The 26,762-nt window shown below is 42.5% G+C and overlaps 1 protein-coding gene and 1 long non-coding RNA gene across 2 annotated transcripts in view; one reads left to right on the plus strand and one right to left on the minus strand.

Annotated features, from left to right (window-relative positions):
• DNAJB12 (DnaJ heat shock protein family (Hsp40) member B12) overlaps positions 1-3,204 on the plus strand; it is a 90,758-nt gene extending 87,554 nt beyond the window's left edge. Inside the window, exon 9 of the mRNA XM_073596560.1 lies at positions 2,605-3,204. The gene's annotated coding sequence lies outside the window, so the exon portion shown is untranslated. The remainder of the gene's footprint in view (positions 1-2,604) is intronic.
• Positions 1-19,188, minus strand: part of LOC141106116 (uncharacterized) — a 36,995-nt gene extending 17,807 nt beyond the window's left edge. The window contains exon 1 of the long non-coding RNA XR_012235681.1: positions 19,033-19,188. This is a non-coding gene — a long non-coding RNA (uncharacterized lncRNA). The remainder of the gene's footprint in view (positions 1-19,032) is intronic.
• Between the last annotated feature and the right edge of the window lie 7,574 nt (positions 19,189-26,762).

Raw genomic sequence — 26,762 nt, forward strand, 5'->3', positions numbered from 1 at the left:
AACTTGCACAGTTTAAGGAGGTTTTCAGAGCGCCGTTGACGTCCTCGGCGCATGCGCTCTGAACGTCCGGCTTATTGTTGTCACGGGAGTGATGTCATCGTGGCTTTGGCCCCTCACAGCGCCGGAGCCAGCAAACCCAGGGATGATGTCAACCATCTCAGCGGTGTGCGGGCGCCGCTGGAGGGCTTCGTTCTAAGGTAAGTATTTCATAATGAGCTAGTATGTGATGCAATTCACAAAAACTCTGAACAAAAATATACTGTAAAGCTACTCTGCTAGTGCCACAAAAATAAACATTTTTTAAAACGTGCCCCTGCAAGGAAGACTATTACTACTTGCCTTTCCCGCCTGCTGAATTTTGTGGTATTCGACTGATATCGCTTATTAAATGATCTTTCAAGCCTACTATTTCTGGTTGTGTCAAATGCCTGCCCCCCTTTGCACTTTGTTGTTCCTCCTGCCAGTCCTACACAACTAAAAGACACAGTGATATAGGGGTTGACAAATTGAACTAAGCAAACTGGGGAACCATGCATCTGACAAACCTGCAAATGTTGCGTTCTGAAGATTCTTCAGACAACAATATTGGCAGTTGACCTGAACATGTACCAGATGTCATAGAAAAAATTCTAGGGAAAAGTTACTCTGCCTGGAGTTGGGCTTTGCCCATCTCCTTTTCAAGGGGTGTGTCGTATTTTAACAGGCTGAGTTGCTTTAATACATGTGTGTTAAAATCCACATAAGGGCATGTGCTAGTTATAGCAGTGGACATAAACCTTTATATTGCACTCATTACCACCATGGTAAGGAGACACAACCCTGCCTACATCCCACATAAGAATGGGCTTGGGTGTGTTCAGAATCCCACCTGCCCAATCCTGTCAGGAAGCAGACACTCTACACAATCCCAGGCAGTGAGACATTTCCTGATATCGAGAATTGTCGCACTGCCTGTGATTACTGGTGTGCAGTGTCGGCCTCCTGGCGGGATCGGGCAGGTGGGATCCCAAACCCGCCCAAGCCCATCTATAATCGCATTTATGTGCTCATTAACACCAATCACCTAAATTTAATGACATTTAAATCACATCTTTCTTAAGCTATCAGAATAAGTGATCGTTCATCACTGACAAATCTGAAAAAGAGTATACAGGAAACATTTCTAAATTCAACAAAAATTCCATTAGGAAGATCATTACATAATATCAACTTCATCTAATTACAGCTGAGAATTTCAAAATGTTACTGAGTTCCTAAGATGGCATTTCCAAGGATGGAGACACAGAGGCTAATTTACTTGAGGGTTTGAGACCATCTAGTAGTAGTCACAATCCTATTCAACTGGACCTGTTTTTTTTTTTTTAGCTTATCCAAGACATTTCTTCAGTTCTAATGAGTGTCAGGAAAACTCCCCAGCATTTATATCCACACAAGTAGCACTTCCATTTTGATCCACTCACAATTTGAGAATGATCTCACAATAAAATTATCCAATCATGTGCAGATGAAATAAGTAAACGGGGATTTTCCTTTTTACATTATTGGATAATTGAAGTGAATCTTCTCACTTTTTATTGGGTGAACATTCTACAATCCTTTAGTAAATCAGCTCTGTATGTCATCTGTTTTTTTATTCTCATTAATATGAGTGTATGTTTTAAATTTTATACCGATCAATAGGGGCAATTTGTAGTAGGCCAGTTCTATGCCTTAAATCAATATTGATTAGCAATCAGTCACTAGTAGTTGTTGGGTAAATAACTTGTTCTGGTGTAAGGTACACTAGTAGTATGAAGTAGCAGTTAACTTTGCAATTAATTGCTACTGCATGCTACTTGCGTAAGGCCTCTTTCACATGGGCTGTCCGATCAAGTCCGTCTGTCAGTTTTTCCGTCGGACCCTCCAGTCTCTGCTATGTTGCTGCAGATGTCCGCTGACACCCACCGCCATCCGATCTGGTCTGCCAAAAACAAACGGATGGTGCTCCTATTCCCCATCCGTCTGGCGGATTGGATCAGATGGAAATGGGCAGGCGATCCGTTACCATCCGATTGCCCCATAGAGGAGAGCGGGACTGCATCAGTGTCCGCTTAGTGGAGCAGACACAGACCTGTCATCCACCTGATCAGCGGGGGATCAGTGGAGAGATCCTCCACTGATCCAGCAAATTCCACTTGGCAGAAGCGCCCGTGTGAAAGGGGCCTAAGGCTGGCCATACATGATACAATTTTCCTTTAGATTGACCAAAACCATATCCTAGGAGGTCAAACCCAAACACTCTAAATTTGTTTGCAATCAGGCAGGCCCTTGCACTACATAGTTGAAGGTAAACGTAAAGGAAAATTAATAAGAAAATTATAGAAGCTTAACTCACACCATAGGTAGCTATTTGTCCCATCTGTTTAGCGACTGATAGTAATTAACAGCCAGTGATTTTATTAGTGAATAAAAAAGCCCAGGTAACTGTGAGACCAAACTTTTCATTAATTGACATGGATGCTGAGCCATATATCATATGGATAGTCATTTTTCAGATCTTAATAACATTTAAATGCAGCCTACTACTCCTAATTCCAGTGTTTTTTTTTTTTTTTTTCTCTACAGATCTTCAGAGCTGGAAATTTTGGCAATACACGGGAGGGCTCATTTCCTGTCTGGGGGCCTGCAACGCATTGCTTTCTAGTGCGTTACTGACTCTTCAACTGCAGCCTGATTACAAATTGAGATATGTCAATGCACAATCCTCCTGACATTGTTTGGCAGCAGGACAGAATCTCTGCTCGGCTTCTTCCCACAGTCCCCACATAGTCCCGTTGCCCATAGACTTTATTGCACCTGTAGGATAATATACGCTCGGCAGCTGCTCGGAACAAACCCCAACCGATCTCTGCTCCGGCTATCTGGATCCCTTAAGACTGTGGCCTATTACACCTTACAATATGTGGAATCAGAAGACTTTTAGAACAAAGAAATGAATGAAGAAAATCTATTTAGAATTACTTTCTAGCTGTATATATATATATGTTGTACTTTTAAACAGATAATTATCCAGATATTGGATTCAATTTTGTTTAGCCAGTATCTGTTATTCTATTTAAACCATTGTGTGAATCTTTGTGTTGGCATTGGCCAAGAGCTCAGTCTTTCATATTTAAAAATAACTGCATCTGATGGAATATATTTAATAAATTTAGAGACTTTAAATGTGTAATCTTCCTGCTAGGGTACATTTTCTCAAATACCTACGGCACTGGTTTAAAACTAAATTCACCCTAAACTTTTATTATTATTATTAGTTTTTCGTGATTGCCAGGTTACATGTGGGGTTTTTGCACAGCAGACTTCAGTTACAACTGTTACAGTGTGTATACTGCCCCAGCTCATTTCTCCATAATGTAGAATATATAAATCACTGGGGAGTCCAGCTATAAGAGAGGGAGCAGAAACAAAATCTCACTGCCGTCTTCTCTGTAGATGGGGTATTTGGCACAGGCAGCTTGTTTTGTAGTACTTATTTTCTGTCTTCAAAACTTGGTGAGTCACTGACCTAGAACAAGCATGCAGCCAGTGAAGTCTAAACCTATATAATACCCTGAAATTCTATCCTCCATAAAAAAACCTCAATGCAGCTATGATGGTCAGAAAAAAGAGATTATAGCATGAAATGCACACAATATCTACAGCAGGGGTTGGCAACCCCTGGCACGTGAAGAATGCCTGGGACACCCACCTCCCATGCATCAGTAAAGCCGGCTGGCTACAGGAGGGAGCACGGCTGGAATCAACTAGTTTCCCATCTGCCTCAGTTCCCACCAACCTCTCTCAGCTTGCCTATAGCTGACATTGAAGCACTGAATAGGGGATGTTGTGCCACGCACTCAACTTCAATTGGCACAGCGTGTAGCTGCCGGTTTCAGTTCTGACCTGTGAAATCCTCAAATCAGAAAGTTATCACAGTTGCAACAGCCAGCTACACACTGTGCAGATCCAGCTTGGGTATGGAAAAGAATCAGATCTTAAGTGTTGGGAGGAGCAGCTCTGCTAAGTCTGTTAGCAAGGGATTGGACTGGCGTCAGTGGTACAGAGGATGGGATCACTGCTGACACCAGTCCTCTGCCCTGCTGACCTCCCATCCTGTGCTTCCTCTAACATATTTTTTTTTTTTTTTACTGCACCCCCACATCAGACAGGTTAGATTCGGTCCTGGTGTTGAGTTGCCTGCACTCATTTTGGACTGGTAATTAACCAGCTATTGAGAACTACTAACTTAGGCCCCTTTCACACTGGGGCGGTGGGGGCGTCGGCGGTACAACAGCGCTATTTTTAGCGCTGCTGTACCGTTGTCCTTGCAGCTGTATTCGGCCAATAGCGGTGCGGTTTTAACCCCCGCTGGCGGCCGAAAAAGGGTTAAAATCACTCGTACAGCGCGGCTATTGCCGCGGTATAGCCGTGCTGTCCCATTGATTTCAATGGGCAGGAGCGGTGAATACACCGCTCCAAAGAAGCGGTTTGCAGGACTTTTTTCACCGTCCTGCCAGCGCACCGCTTCAGTGTGAAAGCCCCCGGGCTTTCACACTGAACAAACAGCGGAGGCTGTTTAGGGGCGGTTTGCAGGCGGTATTTTTAGCGCAATACCGCCTGCAAACCGCCCCAGTGTGAAAGGGGTCTTAGAGCCATTGCAAGAATTGGGACTAATCTGAGGTGTGAACGTGTAGGAATTGGGGTAATCTGACTTGTTGGTGCTGGAATTGGAACTGATATGAGATGTGATGGTGTAGAATTTGGGAATGATCTGAGGTGTGAAGATTGAAGATGCAAGAATTGGTGCGGATATGCGGTGAACCAGACCCAAAAACGTACAGGACCCTTTTTGAAACCGCGGTCGCCCTGCACTTTTGAAACCGCATCCAATTCGCATATATGTGAACCCAGGCTGAAGGTGCGTGATCTGAGGTCTATAGTGCAGGAATTTGGCTGATTTGAGGTGTGAAGGCGCAAAACTCAATATTAATTTCTTACTGTTGTTCAAGTCATTTACAGCATTTAGTTTATAAAAATTCCTTTTCTTGATCGACTGTGTGAAGTTGGCTTTTTTTTTTTTATATATTTATACACAAGTAGCTGGCACTCTCAATTTCTTTGAAAATATTTTTCAGCACACTATACTCAAAAGATTGCCTACCCCCTGATCTACAGATTGTGCAAATATGGGAAGGGGTCTTTGAAACATTTTTAATTTACTTTATTAATTTTTTTTTTCTTACCTAAAGCAGATCTTGCATGAAGATGTAAGGGTAGCTACATGGAAGACCCACACACACACTAAAATGAAGAAGAAAAATTACTTGTGACCCCAGCTTCCTGAAGGCTCAGTATTACTGTGCATTACCGCTGCCTCCTGAGAGAGCTGAGGGCCCAAAATTTGTTGAGAATGTGCAGTGCTGCAAGATTCACGGTTACTCCTCTTCCAGGCCATCACTGTACCTTCAGGAAGCAGCCGGAAGCCAATATTCATGGTATTTTTTCCTTTAAAGAAAAAATGCCCACTGCCTGCTCTGTCTCCCACCAGTGCTGATCAGGGACACGGGGTCCCTGAGCTGTAGCTCACCTTGCTTTTCCCAGCAGGAAACTAAACCTTTGCCTCCCTGAAGTGCTCAGAGATGTGTTCATTTATTATAAAGGAGATTGGTGAAAGGGAGTTCACGGAGCTCCATCTCTCCTGAATCCCCTTTCCGCAGTCCCAGGCTCATAGAGGGAGGAGCAAGCTTTGCAGACTTCTTTGCCAGGCAACTGCCAAAAACAGCTAGATGTAGTGGCTGGCAGAAAAAAAAAACACACACACTGTTCTTGGCATTTATAAGGACTGGTGCAGGCAAATTTTGAAAAGTGTCCCTTATGCATTCTAAAAGTGGTGAAGAATGCACCAAATTCATGTACCTGTCTAAGACCTGTCCTTGAATTTGGCTCATACTGTGCCAAGAGAGACTTTTACTAAATCTGTCTGAGCCAGTTTTTCCTCTGTACGCCAAAGGAGAGCTGGTCTTAATTAACTCCACTTTTACATTTGGCGCATTCAATGAGCCACATTGTAAATGTGGCATGCTTTATTACCACCTAAATTTGATGCACGAGTCAGAACCAAAAAAGTGTCACAAATGCTTCCTGAATTTGGTGCAATGGATTAACGCCAGAAAAGTTGTGCAACAGCTTTAGTGAATGCCCCCCAATGTGCGATGCTTGTGTGAACATGGAAATACAATCAGTGCAAACAGCCAATATTCTTTTCTGGAAGTGACACCATGAACAAAATTCTGTACATACAGGTACCTACCTACATATGCACATTTTTTGTTAGGTCTGGCAGGCACACTTTAGAGACATTAATGATTAGTGATCGATGACCTATCCATTCTCCACTGCAAAAAAAACTGCTTTAGGGCAGAGCAGTAACGTGCATAGGAGTATAAAATCCCTCTGACTATACACAAGGTACTGTGTTGGGGGGGCTGTTTACTATTCGGTGCACAAATTAGCATGGCATTAACCCATTTAACGTCTTGGCTAGGATTCACAGGTCTGAAATCTGGAAGTGCTCAGCTGGTCCCCCTTCTGAGTTCATCCTTCACAGAAGATCAGCAAACGCTGGCTTTTCACTTATCTCCTGCCAAATGCCATAATGGTTTGGGCACCCAGGAGGGACAGATGAGTCTGGAGGGGGGGGTCAGACATGAGACTTTACAGCCACCCAAATAACTTCAACTACAAAGTTGGCAGCCAGGTTTAAATAGTAAACAAACCTCTGGCTGTGCACTTGTTTACTTGCCAGGCTACTACTGACATAATAGTTACTTTGGCAACAGAGAAAGGGTTAAAGTGGTTGTAAACCCTTGCAGACCACTATACTACAGGTAAGCCTATAATACGGCTTACCTGTAGTTACCCCGGATATCTCCTAAACCTACACGGTTTAGGAGATATCCCCTGTATCAGCATGTGCCAATGTCATTGGCACATGTGCACTGAAGCAAGTGCATGTTTGTGCCGTTGCTTCAGCTAGTGTGCCTATGCCGGCAGCTCACGCGCGCATAGTTGGCCAGGGCCACGATACCCAGGAAGTAACTCCGGGAGCGATGTCACCGGCCGGAGCAGTGTATGGAGGCTTCGATCTAAGCTAAGTATTTCATAACAAGCTAGTATGCTATGCATACTAGCTCATTATGCCTTTGTCTTGCAGGTTTTTTTTTGTGGGTTTACAACCACTTTAAAGATTATCTAAACCCAAAACAAATGTAATTAATGCAGCCCCCAGGGGCATTTTCTGAAAGCAGTGGGCCTGTCTGCAAGAAATTGGGCCCTCCTGCCTGAGAAAGATAAATGGTGTGCCACGGCAAATATTGGCTGTGGCTTAAAGGGTTGCAGAGTTCAGGAGTAAGTGACCCTTTATACCAAAGTCCAATTCTCCCCTGCACAGCTTAAATGTAGCAGTATATTCTGCATCCAGTTACATTTTGCACCCCTGTGCCTATTCAGCAATCAAGTGATCTGGGATGGGTGCCAGCCACAACAGCTGCTGGGCATCTTAACTATGCAACCTGTGGGTGCTACGGAAGCACAAACTGGTTATTTGACATTTGTCATCTCACAGGGACAGGAGGGGATGTTTCATCTGGTCCTGTCCCCCGGAACCCAATTTCCTCCACATCAAGCGCTAACTGGATCTTTGCTACAGTCGTGATTACCACTCGCAGCCACAGCAAAGACAAAAACAATGTCTCCCTCTGTTGTGCAATGTGTGAGGGCACAGTGGCTCCACCTCCACCCCCTCTTGGAGTCTGTGTACACCCATGGAGGGATGTGCCACTGCAGCCACCACATCTAAGTACTAGTAAAGGTGGACTCTTTTCTTTTTTTTCCACCTGGTGATCCTGCCAGTATTATATTTAGTGGCCAATGGGGCAAACTTATTGTACTGTATCTGCAGGAGCAGTGTTGTCACACTAGGGCAGTGATGGCGAACCTTGGCACCCCAGATGTTTTGGAACTACATTTCCCATGATGCTCTACTATACTGCAGAGTGCATGAGCATCATGGGAAATGTAGTTCAAAACATCAAAACAGCCAAGGTTCACCATTACTGCACTAGGGTGAGTCTATAGAACACCCTCATTTCCATTGGTGGGTTGGGAGGAGTATTCTTTAGTCCACATAGAGATTTGAGAACAATACTAACAAATAAAGCACAGAAAGTTACCAGCTCACAGCAACTCAGGATCAACAAGTTTTGTTTTTTGCACTTATTGAACAGAGATAACAAAACGCTTTCAATAGTATATTTAACAGAACTGAAAAATAGGAGTTCATTTTTAGTGCCCATGCACACCGTTGCTAGCTCACTATTGCTCATTCTAAATGGCATCCCAATGCACCTTGCTGATGCTGGCAGAAATGGTCCATGCAACATTTTTGTGTATTAGGCAGTCCATTCAAAAGAATAGGCTGCCACAGCGCGGTACAATATATAATGTGCACACAGCAATTGTGTGAATAGATTTTGAGGGTTTACATACACTGTGAAGGAAAATAGTGTACTCCCTAGGTAAGAAACCCCCATGTAAGCAGACCCTTATGGAGCGTGCTGCAGTCTATTACCCCTGTCTCCAAACCAGTGCTGATCAGAGACATAGTCCCCATTCAGCACATACGTGTGGGGGTGCAAGGAGCTTGTAGCCATCCATAGTGATAGAATAACAAGCCTTATAAGAACTTTGAGTCTTATGAGGACCATAAATACCATTCAATTTAAAACATCTACAAAAAAGGAATTCTTGGTATCTGTAGCAAAAGAGGAACCATATGTATAACGTATATAAAAAGCCATTACAAATGCAGCAGTATGTTTTATTTCCATTGCATGTCTGGAACAAAATAGACGAATTTCACAAAAGTGGGACAGAACAGTGCTTGTGGTCATACAAGAAACGGTTGTGTGCTGATCTGTGATTGGTTGTTGTGATGACAGCAGACCATACAGTACATCTAGCAGTGAGTAGGATGGGCGGATAAGGTGACTGTCACACCACCTCACTCCTGTACCTCCTCTGTCACTGCATGCACACCAATATTGACTTTGCAGCTATGAAAACCAAGATGTTTTGTTAAGCTTTTGAAATATTCTGTCATCTAGCATTAAGTCACCAAAAATAGAATTGGATGAGTCGGTTTGCTCTGACACGTTGAACTTGTCTAGTTAACTATATAACTTTCTTCTCCCAAGTAACAAAAGCAACAAAGAAAAAAATATGTTTTAATTGTATTGATAAATAACTGCTTAAATATATCTGTAATCTCTGGATTTCATGACAGTACTGTCCTTACTAGCATGAAACTCATGGTACTGAATTAAAATTCACAGCGGCCTGGTCAGTAAAATTTCCTTCCAGCAGAGGTCCGAATCTTTTACATCTGTGCCCTCAGTACCCCCTTTATATCACAGTAGTCCCTTAACATCACAGCCCCCCACCTTCTAGTACAAAGTATTTAGCCAAAGTCACATCTCCATTAGGAATTCATGCACATAAAGTGAATGGTTAAGTGCAATGATGATTTTTTTTTAACCAATACTTTTCCTTTATACTTTATGTAATTTCAAGTGTCATTTGGAATATTTTTAAATCTGCAGCTTGCACAAAAGTGGAACTTGCACTAAAATAGCAAGCTCTGCTTATTCACGGAGAGCCCCCACACTTGACGCTTTCAGTCCCAATTATCATTTTAAAACATCACAGGGACAGTGGCTATTTTTCCCAAAGCTGTTTTATACACAGCACCCGGGCTCAGCAGCTCCTGTGGGTCCTGACCAGCATGTGAGCTATGATCAGCTGATGGGCATTGTGTTTTTATTAGAAGTGATGTGACATCATATCGATTCCCCCTAGTACAGAGGCTTGAGCAGAGCTGAAGCAGCCTTTATCTGCCCTGTAGAAGCAGATCATTCCTATAGTGATCCATTGTTGGCTGACTGCAACCAGCAATAGAGCACCATTAACAGTGATCTGTTGCTACACAGCTGTATGGGAGGTCTAGATCTGGTCTCCACAGACATGATTCCCCCTACCCATTAAGAAAAAAAGTTAGACCCTACAAAATAAATAAAACATTTCCCTTCTAAACTTATACCAGTCGCCCAAGAATGATGTTGGATGACATTTGCATTATATGTGTGAAATCTTCTCAAGTCAACTCAGCATAGCATTAAGTTAGGACTAACAGTTTATATAATCAATGTTTTTCTCCCTGCATGTGCTGCAATGTAGCGTTGAAAGGGGAAAAAAAAGTAAAGTAAAAGGCATACGTTCATTTTGAGCATTACCATTGCGGTAGGTAGCATGAAAATCACACTTATGTGATATTTCAATGGTAATGCGAGAGGACTGGAAACAGAAACCCCCTATGTGGATGTGGCACTTAGCGTTATTATTATTTATAGGATAGGAGCACCAACATTTTATCTGATTCTGGTGCTAAGTTATCAGAGTTACATGCAGTGTTCACTTTTTTTTTTTTTATGTTGCTTATTTTTAAAACTGCTGTAAGCTGGACTGTGCCGATTGATATTTACAGCCAGATAGGTGCAATTCCAGTGAGTTTTTTTTGTGTACACAGGGGCTCTTCTGTTAGGTACAAATCGGTAATGGTAACTGGACACACAAGTCTACAGTAAAGAAAAAAATCATGGAAAAAGGATAAACAAAAAAGTAAATACAAAGTTTAAAATTTGGAATCCATAGCTAATACCAATGATGAAAACATGAGAAAGGTAACCTTGCGTATTAAGGGTGCATTTCCAGGGGTATTTAAAAGGGGTGCTCAGTAACATCTCCAACTCCCACCAAGCTTCCAACCTACTGCCAGGTCCAAGAGCTGACACTAAGCTGAATAGGGCACTTCCAAATTCACCTGGCATGCCAAATACCTGTGTACAGATACTCTTCTGCATTCAGCACATTTGTGAAAGAAGCCTTGAATCCAGCTTAGCCCACCAAGCAAGTTATAGACCTGAGACAGGGACGTCGGTCCCCTTAGCTTAAAAGAACAGAGGGAACCTTTTAGGGAGCCCCTGAGATGCCTCTTTTTCCAAAAGACAGTTAAGGGAAACTTGTGTATTAATTATTAATAGGATACTTGGATAGATTATTTTCATTGGATTGATTAGTTTATTTTAACAGAAATATATATGAACTCATGTAAAGGATCCAGTGCTTGTGTTCAAGCAATATACTGATAGGCAAACTCTTCAAATGTCATAACAGGACAAGCGTGTACACTTGTGTTTAGTCTACGTGCTGAAAACAAAGCTAAAACATCTAGAAGTCATAGGTGCTCTCCAGATAACCTTTCATTATGATGACCCTTTATTAGTGATAGGCAGAAGGCTGTGCCCCAGGCAGGGATTCTGTACAAGGTAAGTGGTCTGGAGTTGTGTTTTTTCTTCAGCCAAAGCTATTACCACATTACTAATCCATCTTCTGTAACCAGTGCACCAACATTCTACAGAAAATGGCAGATTAATAGATAAAAAGTTCTGTCTTTTATTTTCTAATCTGAACAATGAGGCCTGTTGGTATCTGATTGGGATATGTTTAATGGCAATCTGCTAAACAGAAACAAATAGGACATTGGAATCACGTCTTTTATCTGTAACCATTACCATTGTGTGTCGGGGTATATAAAGCACCCCTTTATTCTGAGCTACAAACTGTAGGAAAGAAAAGTAACTAGAAAAAGAGAGAGGATTACATATTCAAATCAATCATTGTATCCATAAACAGAAAGTCCCATTTATGGAATACAATCAATAGTATATAACAAAAAATACATGTAAAAAGTCATTTTATCCACAAGTTAATGACAGAACACCTTGTACAGTTGTCTTCTTGCGAACAGTAAAAAGCGTCAGTGTTTAAGGATAAATATTGTAGAACTTTTTCATGTCTATAGACATACATTGGTATTCAATTGACAGCGACAAGCAACAGAGCTTCTAATTGGCTGCTACAAGCAACCAAAATGTAAATTGTTTTATGCAGAGATCACTTCACTTATCTGGAAAGAGATAACCCATTGCCTCTTCTCTATCAACAATAACCAGGAAATGAGGTGACCAGCCCCAGCCAGAGGATTGGATCCTGTGGAGAATATGGCTGCATTAGCTGCAAAACTTCCTGCTATAGTCAGAGTTGCAAGATGCAAGGATTACTCCAGCAGATAATGATATGCACCTCTGTCTTTTGTAAACAAAACCATAAAGATGGTTAGTAAGCGGTTACATTTAATATCTAAGGTCAAAACAAAACTTAAAGAGAAGATCCAACCCCCCCAGGAAAAAAAACGAAAAGTCAGCAGCTACAAATACTGTAGTTGCTGACTTTTAATAGAATCCATCAACGTCGGCACCCCAGCCAATGTTTCCATCAGCTCTCGGGTGCTGCTGCCGCCATTGCCTGTAAGGGAAACCAGCAGTGAAGCCTTGCGGCTTCACAGCCGGTTCCCTACTGTGCACTGTGCTTTCTGAATGGCCCGGCGACGGGGGAAAGAGGAGGGGGGCCGAACTTCTGAGAGATCTCCCAGAAGTGGGGACAGGTACCTGTCAAAACCAGGTACCCTTTCCCCTCCGAAAGGTGCCAAATGAGGCAGCAGGGGGGGGGGGGGGGGGGCAGATAAGCGGAGCTTCCCCTTTTGGGTGAATTTCCGCTTTAAAGTAGAACTAAGCCCTTTTATCTTTTCCAGCCAAGGAAGCTGCCATCTTAGCCTCTATTTGTACATTTCTACCTCTACATACTAATTCAGATTGAGGCAGTTTTCTTTAGCCTCTATTTGATCTGCATTTTCAAGGTGATGCACACCTGATCAGTTTTGATGCCAGCCATTTGATGACTTGTCAGTTCAGTTAAGAGCTCAAGTAATGGTGACAGTTATCGTTCACAGCATGCCTTGAATGTACCTGATTTGCAAAATGCCTAAATCAACGGGTTTAGTTCTGCTTGAACACCAAATACTCAGTTTTACTTGCAACTTTGCATGGGTTATCATGGTTCCCTTTTTTCAATTCAGCCAAAACTGAGTCGACTCCCCCCCGCACTGTGTCATTGTATTCTCACAGCAGGGAGACTCCCCCTCGATGTCAGAATATACTGATTCTGACCTATGGGCTGCAGGGCTGATTGAACTGATATTTACCAGGAGTTCCCTTTGTGAGAAGTTCCGCAATGCCTAGCTTGAGAAAGTAATATCAATGTCAAAAGTCAGGCATAAGCTAACAACCCCCCCCCCTTTTTTTTTTGGTATCTATTGCGTAGCAATAGGGTTTACTTTATTGCCAACCCTCACCACCCTTTTGCTCACCTGATGCTCCAATTTAGTGCTGGGAGCAGAAAATTACTCACAAATTGCCACTTAGCACTTATGTAAGGCAGGGGACTCTCCCACTACCTCCATAAAGCAGCGCCGGTTGTTTGAGCAGTCAATGGCCAATCACCACCACTGTCATAAGGGGGGCAAGTCACATGCCACCCTAGCACCAGGTATTTTTCCTTTCTCTTTGTACCAAACAGACTGCCAAGAAGTAAACACAAATGAAATGCACACAGCACAGTTTTAGTTGAATAAAAAAGATGTTTATACACACACACATTCGCTAGCCTGAGGGCTGAAAACCTGGCTTGGTTCCCACAACTTTGAAGCCCTGAACATAACATTTATCAACTGATCCAGTTAAAGTCATCCAGATCAGATGAGGATCATCTTGCGTCTATGTGAGCCTTTAGAAGTATCTTTTGTAGGGTTGGACCATTCATGATGAAATAGCAACAAACCTAAAGCTTGTGTATGCACACAGATTATTCTTGTTCAGCCCGCAGGTTGAATGAAAATAATCAGATTCCTCCATGTAAGCTATACAACTTGGATGGCAGACTCCCCCGCTGCGGCTATTGTATTCTGGCTGGGGCCTGTCAAAACAACGGCAGCATCTTGGATGCATCTGCTTATTCAGTTGACAATATTCCACCCAGATCCTTCAATTTTTCTATTGAAGGATGTCTGACAGGGCCACCCATGTAGTGAATTTTGGCCAGTCCCTCAGGTACCGCCTGAAATTTGCTTAGTGTATACCTAGCTTAAATGAAATGGGTCACATAAAACAAGGTTTCTACAGTCATCTGAAAAATTAAGTACACCCCATGGAAACGTTGAAAAGGTTAACAATTTCTAACAGGCAGATAGTAGATTTTTATTCTAACAATGCCTACAGATAAATGTGATTTATTTGAATAAGAATTTAATAAAAATTGGTCTTTTCAATAATGTATTAAAAAAAAAATTGATGTGTGGTATACTATGGGAAAAGCTGATATTGCCCCTTTGGTAGAAATTACTTCTTTAACTAGCCACCAGTCCCTGATATCGACTGGAATTTTTTACCACTTCTTCATGAAAATTTCATTCCGTCGCAAGATGTTAATGGGTTTCTCTGCATGAATAGCCCTTACAAAATTGTAATGGGAAACAAATCTGGACTTTGACAAGGGCAGTCCATAACCCTCTATTTCTCATTATCAGGCCATTCCTTGATGGATTTGCCAGTGTTCCTTAGATCAATCCCAACTTTTGGACAGATGGCCTCACATTCTCATCAAGCACACTTTCATATGAGAATGTATAGCCAATTCTAGAACTGCAAGTTGCTCATGCCCTGATGCAGAAAAACAACTCAAAACCATAACATTTCAACCACTATGGTTGATCGTTGGTATGCAGTTCTTATTCTGAAACACTTGCTTTGGTTTTCAGCAAACATGTCTACTGTTACTGTAACCAAACAACTGGATCTTTGATTGACCAGTCTTCAGTAGATAATTTCAGAAGACCTGACCTTTCCCTTTATGTTCTATGGCATACTGAATGTTGCTGAATGTCTTTTTGGATAGCAATAGTTTTTTTTTTTTTAACACGCCTCCCATGCAGGTTGAATTTCTGCAGTCTTTCTGATTGTAGATGTACACTTTCACACCAGCTGTTGCAAGAGTTACCTAAACACCCTACACTCAAACTTTACAGTCCTTGGAGACTTCTTTTAGCATCAAATGATTTAACTCTTGGGTTGAATTTGCTGAGTCAGCCAGTCCTGGACATATTAGCAGTTGCTTGAAATCTACTCCATTTGTATTTTCCTTACAGTGGAATGACTGATCCCAAATCATTTGGCGATATTTTTAAATCCCTTGCCAGACCCATAGACATCCACAGATTTGCTTTCTGAGGGCCTTAGGCAGGCAAAACATGGTTCGAAGCTCAGCCAGTTCCTGTTGAACCAGCCGAGATTCAAACCATATATGGGCCCCCCCCCCACTGGGATAATACAATGGCTCAGCAGGAGGGATTCCCTTCCTGCATCATAAGTATTAATGGGGGAATCGAGTGAACATCTGTCCTGCAACTTGTGTATGGCCAGATTTAGGCAGGCCATACATTATGCAATTTTCCTTCCTTCAACCAGGGGTTGAAGGAAAGAATATTGCTTGTTTCCCCCATCAACACAGTCAGTGTTGATGGGGGAATCCCTCCTTCTGCGCCATTATATTCCAACAGCAAGAGGTTCCTAGCCTTAAGAATACAGTGATCGCACAAAAAGAAAGAAAACACAGGCTGATTGTACTGAAATCGAGGGATAAACTTCAGTGCAACCAGCCTGCACATAGATGGATCAAAATTTGGCTAGTTCCTGCAGAACTGGCTGAATATTGACTTGTCTATGGATCTTGGTATAATGATGCTACACTTCAGCAGCAAAGAGAACATGAATTTCATGGATTTGAGGTGGTGGTAAATGTAGGGGTGTAATTACTTTTTCCATATGACAAATCTGTATTTTCCTAAACATCATGAAAATGAATACACCATGCCCATTTTTTGTGTCATGTGTATATCATCTTTATCTCTAGGCACTATTTTCAATCAATATCTAATGTTTGCCCTGTTTAAATATGTTAAAAAAAAAAGTTCACAACTTCCATGGGGTGTACTTACTTTTCACATGGTTGTATAACAAATTTCAGGAAGGTAATGAATAAGTAAATCTAATTAGACAGTATGTCACTACAGTAAAATATAAAAGGTTTACTCTAGGCTCTTCATGTCTTTAATGGAACTGTCCAGTGTCGTCACCTGATGCTGACTGGCATATCATAGATTTGTGCTGAAATAGGGATCCAGAACCCAGCCAACCAATTAAGCAAGACTGGCCGAGCGGTGAAGCATGCAGGTCTGCTGTTTCCAGTGCTGGTAGAAACACAAACAATACAGCTAAACAGAGCTTGGCAGGGTTTCTGCAGGAAGCATTAACTGCAGATCTGTTGTTTTCTGCTCTGGGCTGACAAAACAGGCTTGTTTGGGGCTAGGAGATTAGAAGTACTGGACAGTGTTGTTCACACCCAAACCATCCGATCAAAGGAGTTTTCTAGCAGAGAACTGGGGGAGCAGGTCTCTCTCTATACCTGCCTGTACATAGCTATTTGTTTTTCATTTGTTACTCAAAGTCATTTTTCAAATATCTCAAGGCTACCCAGGTTAACTGTACAGTAAGCTGATATATATTCACTTAATTTAGTGATAAATAAAAGGATGTATGGTAAAACAAATGCAAACTACATAATTTCATGCTATATTTTTTAATTACTACCCCCAGTTATTAGTGGTTAAACCCCACAATATACTTTATATTAAAGGTTGAGCAAGCCAGAACTATACAGAGTCAGAAGGCCCCCAACAAGTAAGGTAACACACCCTCTCCCTTTTCTCTATCGGCCATTATAATTATGTGACCTAAATGTCAGTAAAAAAAAAAAAAGGACCACAGCATTTAGACATGCTTGGATCATTAATAAGTATACACAGGATCCAGTAAAACCATAGGAAGCAGCTATTATAGTAAGCACCCATACTGAGAATAACATTGAGGGTATCTGGTAAGGGGAATTGCCCACTTAAATGTTATTTTTGATGAAAAAATGTTACAGAAAACAATAATCCTTATTGTATTATTTCAGCAAACAGAATGCACTTCAGCTTTTGGTCAAGTTTGTCCCACACTACCCAATGACAAGTATTATTGTCACTGTCAGATAAAACACTCTGTTCCTGACATCATCCACCATCTTCTCCTTCCTTCCCTTTACAATATAAAAAAAATGAATTTAATGTCTGCTATATCAGTTTCTGATGATGAGCGCTTGTATGGCTCAGCCATTTCAACCCTGGTAGTGACGGAGGTCAATTTTAAGCTTATGGCAGCCCTTTTCCTGTGTAATCCTGTTTTCACCCAATTCATACATTTACAATTTAGTGTTAGAACAATCACTTTCACCTATATGTAACTGCACAGCAGAAAGACAACATCCCCACAAGAAAATTCATTAGACACAACATCTACTTCAAAAGCCTGTTGGGTTGTTTTTGAAGAGCGGTAGTGAATACGGTTTGCTGTCCTGTCTTAATGTGAAATTACAGCCCATTTGGATACAAGTACATGCAATTGTTCAAAAGTTTATGGATCACTCTGTACCTAGAGACTCTGTGTATTTCCTCCTTTACCATAACACAGTACCCCGCAAATCTACAAAAGATTTGTGGTAATAAAATTATGTCGGCCGGTTCAATAGAAATCGTTCAATAGAAAACTGTCAAAGACTAATGACCAAAAAAGGCCTGCCGATCGGCTCCCAATCATCGGATTGTTAGTACAGTGGCTCTGACCTGAGCTGTCAGTAGTAGTGTGTACTAGGCTATAGTTAACACAGAGCGCTCCTGTATTCTGGCGCTCCGGAAGTCTCACAATCCCCCGACAATAGCACAATGGTTACATTGCGTGAAAGACATTGAATTGATGGAAGAATTGACCGGTTCGATCAAAGGCCTAACTACCAAATTTAGAAATATTTGGTTCTATTGGCTAGAATTTAAGCTCACTGATGAATACACACAACTACGCTCAGGACGACAGACGCATGGGCAGATGACCTAGGTACCCCATTCTTCTGTATTTAATCCCAACCGGCATTGAGGGAGGACCTTTTCTGCCTGGTGGATTCCCCTGATGGTCCTTTCTTTAATGTTCTCTTTTCACTGCTTATCAGGGTTTAGTTTTTCTTAATCCCAGATTACATAAATATACAGCTCAATAAGGTGTCCTGTATCTAACATATCTCTGTCTGGGGTCATTGTGACCTCCAACCCCTGCCTAATTATATAAAATATGTAATCAGGTTTTGTTTTATTTATCTCTCTTGAACATTTAGTATTTGTATGGGCGTTCTCATGAGTGCACTGTACTGTATTTTCTGTATGTTAAATATATATATATATATATATATATATATATATATATATATATATATATATATATATAGTATTGTGACATACCACATCAGACAGACAATCTAATACAGGCCATTGATTATGTAATTTTCTTTTGTGCAACCACGTTGCAAATCGCATGCTAGAAATCCAACATGCTGGCTGTACCCAAGTAGATGAATGGATGGACTTGGGTGCAATCGGCATGCCCATAGATGTATTGAACCTCGGCCAGTCCATGCTGAACTGGCCAAAATTTGAAACATCTATGGCCGGCGTATGTGTTGTATTTTTTCTCCTTCGTATTAGTGTACAGTATTATTAAAAGATGAGCTCTGATTTATTGTAAACCACACTATGTTACATTGCGTACCTATCTTGCTGTATTTTACCTGATTTAAAAAAGAAAACAACTTGTGCATTAATTGAATTCTACATGATAGACACGTGCTTAACTAGGTAAGAGAAATGCCAATACTAAAAAAAGTACACAGACTAAATTGCATTTTATGTTTTGTAAATGAAGGCATTTTACTTACAAAGCAACACTACACAAATTAGAGGCTAAGAAGCAATAATGCCTAATACAATGTTAAACATACTACCAAACAAGAACCACTCACAAGAGTTTACTGTTTAATCCAGGTGTTCCTTATTTCCAGTCCCTGGGGACCACCTAGACTGCAGGTGTTCAGGATCCATGTAAATGAATGCAGGCTGATTATCCACTGAATGAAACACTCAATGGGTTACTGTGTATTCTAGAAACAAGAGCTTGTGAACAGCTGGTCACATATACAGTGTCTAACAAACGAAAGTAATGTTTACAGACAAAAATGTTGTGCCAGTTAATTGTTTCACTGGGACAAGACTGGAAAATGAAAGCGAAAACCTACTGTTCATGGTATCAATTGGGGTACAAGCTTGGCTGTTTAATGGAAAGAAGGCAGTTGTATATTGTATGAAAATACTACAAAATATAAATTTGAAGGAGGAATCGGAACAGGGGCCTCTCCAATAGGGTCCTGCCTCCCTCAAAAAGAAGAAAAGAGGACTATTGCGGTACCATAGCAAGAAAACTTGATTTAAAAAAGTATAAATTTATTTCAAAATTGATAAAAAGTCCTGTAAGGGACATCATTGATACATATTAATATACAGAGACAGAAACAATGATAATTGTTCACAGCAATGTTGACACTACATTTTTGGTATAGCTAATGCCTACAAAGTGCATAGACAAAGGTTTATATGGTGTGATACTTGCAGACGTAACCTCAACGGTTTCGCGGTCACAGCCGCTTCTTCAGGAGGCGTCTGGTAGTATATAGTCTATGAAGGTGAAGAATAATATCAACATGACAGACTTGAATATATGAACAGTTCATAGAAAATACAAAATACAAAATTAGAATTGGAGAAAATGCTTAAAGTTTACAAATTGCACTCACCACACTGTAACCAAAGAGGGTCTTCCTGGAATGATGTCGTGAGACGCCCTCGATGAGGCGTTCCCCCGGTGGCGGGCCCGGGAGGCAAATTTAGGGTATAGCTATTGTAAGGGAAATTTTTAGAAATTTAAAAATTTTTTTAGGAAAGGTAATAAATACTATTGCGGGGCCACCGAGGAGTGCCGTGATCAAGGTGAAAAGGGGAAGAAGGGGGAAAGCAGAGACCAGAACAGGGAAAGGAAAGCAGAAGAGGGAGGGGAAAAGTGGGGGAGGAAAAGGGGTAAAAAGGGGGGGGGGGGGGAGGGAAAAGAGGGAGAGGGAAGAGAGGGTGGGGGGGTGTGTGGGGAAAAGGGGAGGGAAACAGGAAGAAAGATAAGACGGGCGGACGGTGAGGAGGGGGGGAGGGGGGGGAAGGGGGAAGGAAAGAGAAGAAGAAAATCCAGGGACGACAAAGAACAAAAAGGAGGAAGAGCATGGGAGGGGAAGAGGGGAGAAAAGGGTAGAAGGGGGGAAGGAAGGGAGAAGGGGGGAGGGGGGGGAGGGGGGGGGAAAGGAGGTATTGGGAACGGAAGGGAAGGGGAAGGAACAGGCAGAAAGAGCAGGAGGTGAGGGTGAAGTAGATATCCCAATTTCACCTGGTGAAAGAAAATCAAATGAGAAAGTATATGTGAGGCTGGTAAGGAGGGAATTTTTGAATGATGGAATTCCCTTACCTATCATTGCTTTAAGCAAACACCTAGACTCGGGAACAGTTCAAGCCCAAAGGAATGTGACTAGTGCCATCAGTGGCATAACCGCCACATTACACTGTCATGGCAGAACGCTGCAAAGGATGTAAATCAATAAAACAGACATAAGAGACTAGTTTTAAAGTCAAGGGACAATCAAACAGGCTTTCAAAACGCCAGGAGAGGTGGGGGGTACCCTGTAGAATGGGGAGCCCCCACCTGGTAACAAAAAGGCATGGTGTAAGTACTTACATCAATTTTCAGTAGCGTCCGCACAGAGCTGAATGTTCAACTGAGGCTCAGACAGCTAAGTCTCAGGCGTCTTAAATGCCTCCAACCCGGAAGTCAACCACGGCGGGGTCAGCCGCCACGATTGCTTCCGGGTCCGGTCCTCCACTACTGCGCATGCGCGGGCAACATGTCCGGCACAGGCGCAAAGCTCAACATTGATCAGTGCGAAGCACTGATCAGAACGAAGCGGAGGCAGGGCTGAGTTTAGCCGAACCCTCCGCCGGAGGAGCGCAAGCCCGCCACAGGGGGAGAATAAACTCCTCACATCTATCCAGGACAGGGCGGCCAGTGCAATTCCTGAAAAAATCTGAATGGAAATATGATAAAGGGAACAGCAAATTGGACAGGAGAGATGTGTGGTTTCCAGCGGCGGGGGCCCAAAAGGCCCCCCCAGCTGGATAAACACGCATCTTGACCCATCTCAAAACAGATAAAACATCATAACCAGCATCATACATGATTTTAATAACAAAGAATCAAGCAATCACAGAACATTTAAATACAGCCGCTGGAAAAAACATTAAAGAATAAAAGGTTTATGAATACAGTGTAAATCACCTGTTGTTCAGAGTCCATTAGTCCATGATCAGGGAAGGGGGAGAGGAGAAGGGAGGGAGGAAAGGGGAAAAAAAAAGGGGGGGAGAAACCTAAGTCCTAGACAGTACAATCCAAATATTATGAAGCTTGATTTTTTTATATTTTATTGTTATTATTGTTTTGTATGTTTATTATTTTTATTGGTGGGATAGGGTCACGGCAGAGATTGGGGGGTGGAGGGAAAGGGGAGGAGGGGGGAAAAAGGGGGGGAGAGGGGGAAAGGAGGGAAGGAGGGAAGTGGGGAAAAATGATGAAATTAATCGAGAAAATATTTATAAGAATGTGCCTCGTTTATACCCGGAGGAACACATGCATCAAGTCGTTCAATCCAGAAGGATTCACGTTTCAGGATTTCACGGTCCCAATTGCCCCCACGGGGGTCTTCAGGGATAACATCCAACACAGTGAACCGAATAGAGTCTGGATTGAAACGATGATGGATGCCTAAATGGCGGCCCACAGTGGTGAGTTTGCCATTTGTGGAGGCATAAAGGTGGTCCCCCAGTCTCTGCCGTAATTCCCTGATAGTTTTCCCAACGTAAAAAGCATTACAGGCACATGTCATAAGGTAAATTACTCCGCGCGTGCCACAATGGGCTGAGTGTCTGGGAAAAAACATTTCGCCGTTGGGAAGGAGAAATTGTTGTCCCTCTTGAATCCAGGGACAATGTGGGCAATTGCCACATTTATAGGTGCCCCTAGGTCCCCTGAGATCAGGGGAGGGGGTCCTGTAGTGGCTATGTGTTAATCTATCCCTCAAGGATGTGGCCCTCTTAAAGACAAGATCAGGAGTTGATTTAATGTATTTTTTAAGGGTATGGTGATCAGTTAAGATATGCCAATGTTTGGACAGAATTTTTCTTAATTGTTGGTGATGAGTGGAAAATTTAGTAATGATCTTGGTCATGTATGGTTTTTTGGGACGCGCAGGGCCATATAGAAGTGTTTGTCGGTCAAGGGCTGAGGCCTTGTTAAAGGCTTTTCTTAGCACAGTGCGTTTATAGCCCCTAGCTAGCAACCGTGTACGGAGGGCATTGGCCTGTTTGTGAAAGTCGTCGTCCTCTGTGCAGTTTCTTCTCAGTCTAAGATACTGAGCGAAAGGGATACTGCGAACCAGAGGGCGGGGATGGAGACTAGAAGCATGCAACAATGTGTTGCCGGCAGTGGGTTTACGATATAGGTCCGTGATAAGATGACCAGTGGTGTCCTTGATGATCTGTACATCTAGAAAAGGGATACTGTGTCTATCATAGGAATAGGTAAAATGAAGATTGAAGGTATTAATATTAAGCTCTGCGATAAAGGTTTGCAAAAGTTGCTCTGTACCTGTCCAAATTACCAAGAGGTCGTCAATGAATCTAAACCATCCTAGTACATGGTCCAGGAATGGTTCCATATGGTCATCACTGAAAACTGTTCGTTCCCAACCTCCAAGATATAAGTTTGCGTATGAGGGGGCACAAGATGTGCCCATGGCAACGCCTTGAATTTGGAGATAAATTTGGTCCATAAACAGAAAATAATTTTTTGTCAAAATAAATTCTAGAAGTTTTAAGATGAAGATATTGGTAGGCCAGGTATGATGATCCTGTTCCATCAAAAAAGAACCAGCCATCCGGACGCCCTGCTCGTGGGGGATGCTCGAGTAAAGAGCCTCGACATCTATAGCCACGAGGAGGGCATCCGGAGGGATCTGGATCCCCTCGATTTGTTTCAACAAATCAGTTGTGTCCCTTATGTAGGACGGTAGTCTCATGACGTGGGGGAGGAGGAAAGTATCCACCAATTTGCTGGCGTTCTCAGTTAATGAACCTTTACCAGAGACAATGGGTCGACCTGGAGGTGCAGAAAGATTCTTATGAGTTTTAGGCAAAGCATAAAACGTAGGAGTACGTGGGTATTGTACATTGATGAATTTATAGGTGTCATCATCGATGAGGCCCTCTAAGAAGGCCCAACCGATGAGTCCCCTAAATTCATCAATGGTTTGTTGAATGAATTGGTTTTCAATGGGTGAATACCAATTAGTGTTGGAAAGAATATTGAGACACATAGTCTGGTATTGGTGATGAGTCATCAGTACCAGGTTTCCTCCTTTGTCAGATTGCTTTATAATCAAATCGGTATTTTTCTGCAGTTTAGTGACTGCTCGAAACTGTTGTCGAGTTAAATTGGAAGGTAAAGTGTGCCACCGTTCTTTTTTGAGGGAAGTGATACATTCATGCAAAAAGGCCCATATGGAGGGGCAAGTCAAAAGATCAGGGAAGACTTTGGACTTGGTTTTAAGGGGAATCGTGGGATTGGGATGTTGGGAGTGGGAGGTTATGGCCACCTGGCAGGCCGGTGATGAGTTAGAGTCACCATCGGGGGTATCCGGCTCGACGTTTCCCTCATCGTAAAGTAGCATGAGGTCCCTTAATGCTCTGGACTCCGCTATGGTGAAATTCTTAGTCTTTTCCGCCAGTTCTTTTTCAAGGCTGACGCGTTTGCGGTCGGGATCAAACATGAAATTAAACGTCAATTTGCGGGCGAATAAGTAGAGGTCTTTTATTGTTTCATAAATATCGATTGGCTCCGAAGGACAGAAACCCAGGCCTAAATGAAGGACCTGTTCCTCCTCCGGAGTCAATCGATAAGAGGTAAGGTTGATGATGTTGAAGGAGTGAGGATCATCAATATTAGTGGAAGTGGTTAGTCGTGAGACGTGCTCGGGGTTGGGGCTCTCTGCACAAACATGTCCAGACTCCCCTGTTTTGAGGAGGGTTCTGGGCCTGGTTGTGCTAAAAAACCGGGCTGTGATAAGAGTGTTTGAATATTTGGTTGTAACAGTTTCGGAATGATATTGTGTAAAGTAGAATGAGGGGGACCTGTGAGGGGGGTCTGTCCCCCTGGTCTTGGTGTTGGTGGTGTTTTTAGTGCTTTTCCCTGTTGTTTGCCTTTTTTAGGGTGTTTAGTAGTAGGGTTATCTCCAGTGAGGGACCTCTTTCGGGGGGCGCCTGGTGCACGTGATAAAGTGGAACGAGTGGTCATCTGTGAAGATACAGAAGATACCGATGAATCCGATTCCGTGTAGTCTGTTGCCGTCGGGGCCAGAGACTGCCGATTTGGACGCTTATGTTTGTAAGAGAATGGTTTCCCAGCCCATTTATAAGCATAGCCCTCCGCAAAAGCCAGTTTATCCTGGGAAAATTTCCTCTGTTTTTTGATAATAATGTCTTTGTTGAGGCCCTCAATTTTATCTCGTATTTCCTTCCATTTGTTAGTGAAGGAGCTTGACTCTTGAATGTTAGGAAACTGATTGAGTAATCTATCTATTTCCGCATCAAGAGATATCATGTCAGAGCGGTATTGGGTAATTAATTTTGACATAAGTTCGATGCTACAGCTTGTCAGAGTACTCTCCCAGGATTTTTTGAAATCCGCGGAGGGATCTTTGATTGTAGGAAATAATTGGACACGGAGTCCAAGGGGGCAAACTTTCTCAGTAATATATAATTCAAAGTACTGGATATGCCAGTGTAGATGGGATTTTTTCTTAAGAAGGTTGAATAATCTATCAGTGAATATTTTGGTTTCATCCTCTCGTTGTTGGTTGGCTAGGCATCCTGCCTGTATGGTGGACATAAAGTCCCCCCAGGCGGTGCCCAAGACATCCATAACTCAGGATATAAGGGGCGCCAGGGAAGGGTCCTGGCCGTGGACGTAGAGGGCTCAAATTAAACAATGAATAAATGGGTTAAATAGGCGGCTGCTTCAAGTTCAGGAATGACTATGATTACACATTAATAAATGAGTTAGAAAGTGGCAAAGAGGACAAGGGGGGAGGGATTAAAGGGAAGGAAAAACCATTGGATCAAAGCGATCCTGGGTGTGTTATCCACCCGTTATATTAGAATGCATTGGTTTGCCACATAATTTACACAAAGAAATAGACTAGCATTAATAGGTACCATCATCCTGGATATGTGTAACTACAAAATATAAATTTGAAGGAGGAATCGGAACAGGGGCCTCTCCAATAGGGTCCTGCCTCCCTCAAAAAGAAGAAAAGAGGACTATTGCGGTACCATAGCAAGAAAACTTGATTTAAAAAAGTATAAATTTATTTCAAAATTGATAAAAAGTCCTGTAAGGGACATCATTGATACATATTAATATACAGAGACAGAAACAATGATAATTGTTCACAGCAATGTTGACACTACATTTTTGGTATAGCTAATGCCTACAAAGTGCATAGACAAAGGTTTATATGGTGTGATACTTGCAGACGTAACCTCAACGGTTTCGCGGTCACAGTCGCTTCTTCAGGAGGCGTCTGGTAGTATATAGTCTATGAAGGTGAAGAATAATATCAACATGACAGACTTGAATATATGAACAGTTCATAGAAAATACAAAATACAAAATTAGAATTGGAGAAAATGCTTAAAATTTACAAATTGCACTCACCACACTGTAACCAAAGAGGGTCTTCCTGGAATGATGTCGTGAGACGCCCTCGATGAGGCGTTCCCCCGGTGGCGGGCCCGGGAGGCAAATTTAGGGTATAGCTATTGTAAGGGAAATTTTTAGAAATTTAAAAATTTTTTTAGGAAAGGTAATAAATACTATTGCGGGGCCACCGAGGAGTGCCGTGATCAAGGTGAAAAGGGGAAGAAGGGGGAAAGCAGAGACCAGAACAGGGAAAGGAAAGCAGGAGAGGGAGGGGAAAAGTGGGGGAGGAAAAGGGGTAAAAAGGGGGGGGGGGGGAGGGAAAAGAGGGAGAGGGAAGAGAGGGTGGGGGGGTGTGTGGGGAAAAGGGGAGGGAAACAGGAAGAAAGATAAGACGGGCGGACGGTGGGGGGGGGGGGGGGGAGGGGGAAGGAAAGAGAAGAAGAAAATCCAGGGACGACAAAGAACAAAAAGGAGGAAGAGCATGGGAGGGGAAGAGGGGAGAAAAGGGTAGAAGGGGGGAAGGAAGGGAGAAGGGGGGAGGGGGGGAGGGGGGGGGAAAGGAGGTATTGGGAACGGAAGGGAAGGGGAAGGAACAGGCAGAAAGAGCAGGAGGTGAGGGTGAAGTAGATATCCCAATTTCACCTGGTGAAAGAAAATCAAATGAGAAAGTATATGTGAGGCTGGTAAGGAGGGAATTTTTGAATGATGGAATTCCCTTACCTATCATTGCTTTAAGCAAACACCTAGACTCGGGAACAGTTCAAGCCCAAAGGAATGTGACTAGTGCCATCAGTGGCATAACCGCCACATTACACTGTCATGGCAGAACGCTGCAAAGGATGTAAATCA

The sequence above is a fragment of the Aquarana catesbeiana genome, linkage group LG08, assembly GCF_042186555.1.
Source record: "Aquarana catesbeiana isolate 2022-GZ linkage group LG08, ASM4218655v1, whole genome shotgun sequence".
NCBI classification, from domain to species: Eukaryota; Metazoa; Chordata; class Amphibia; order Anura; family Ranidae; genus Aquarana; species Aquarana catesbeiana.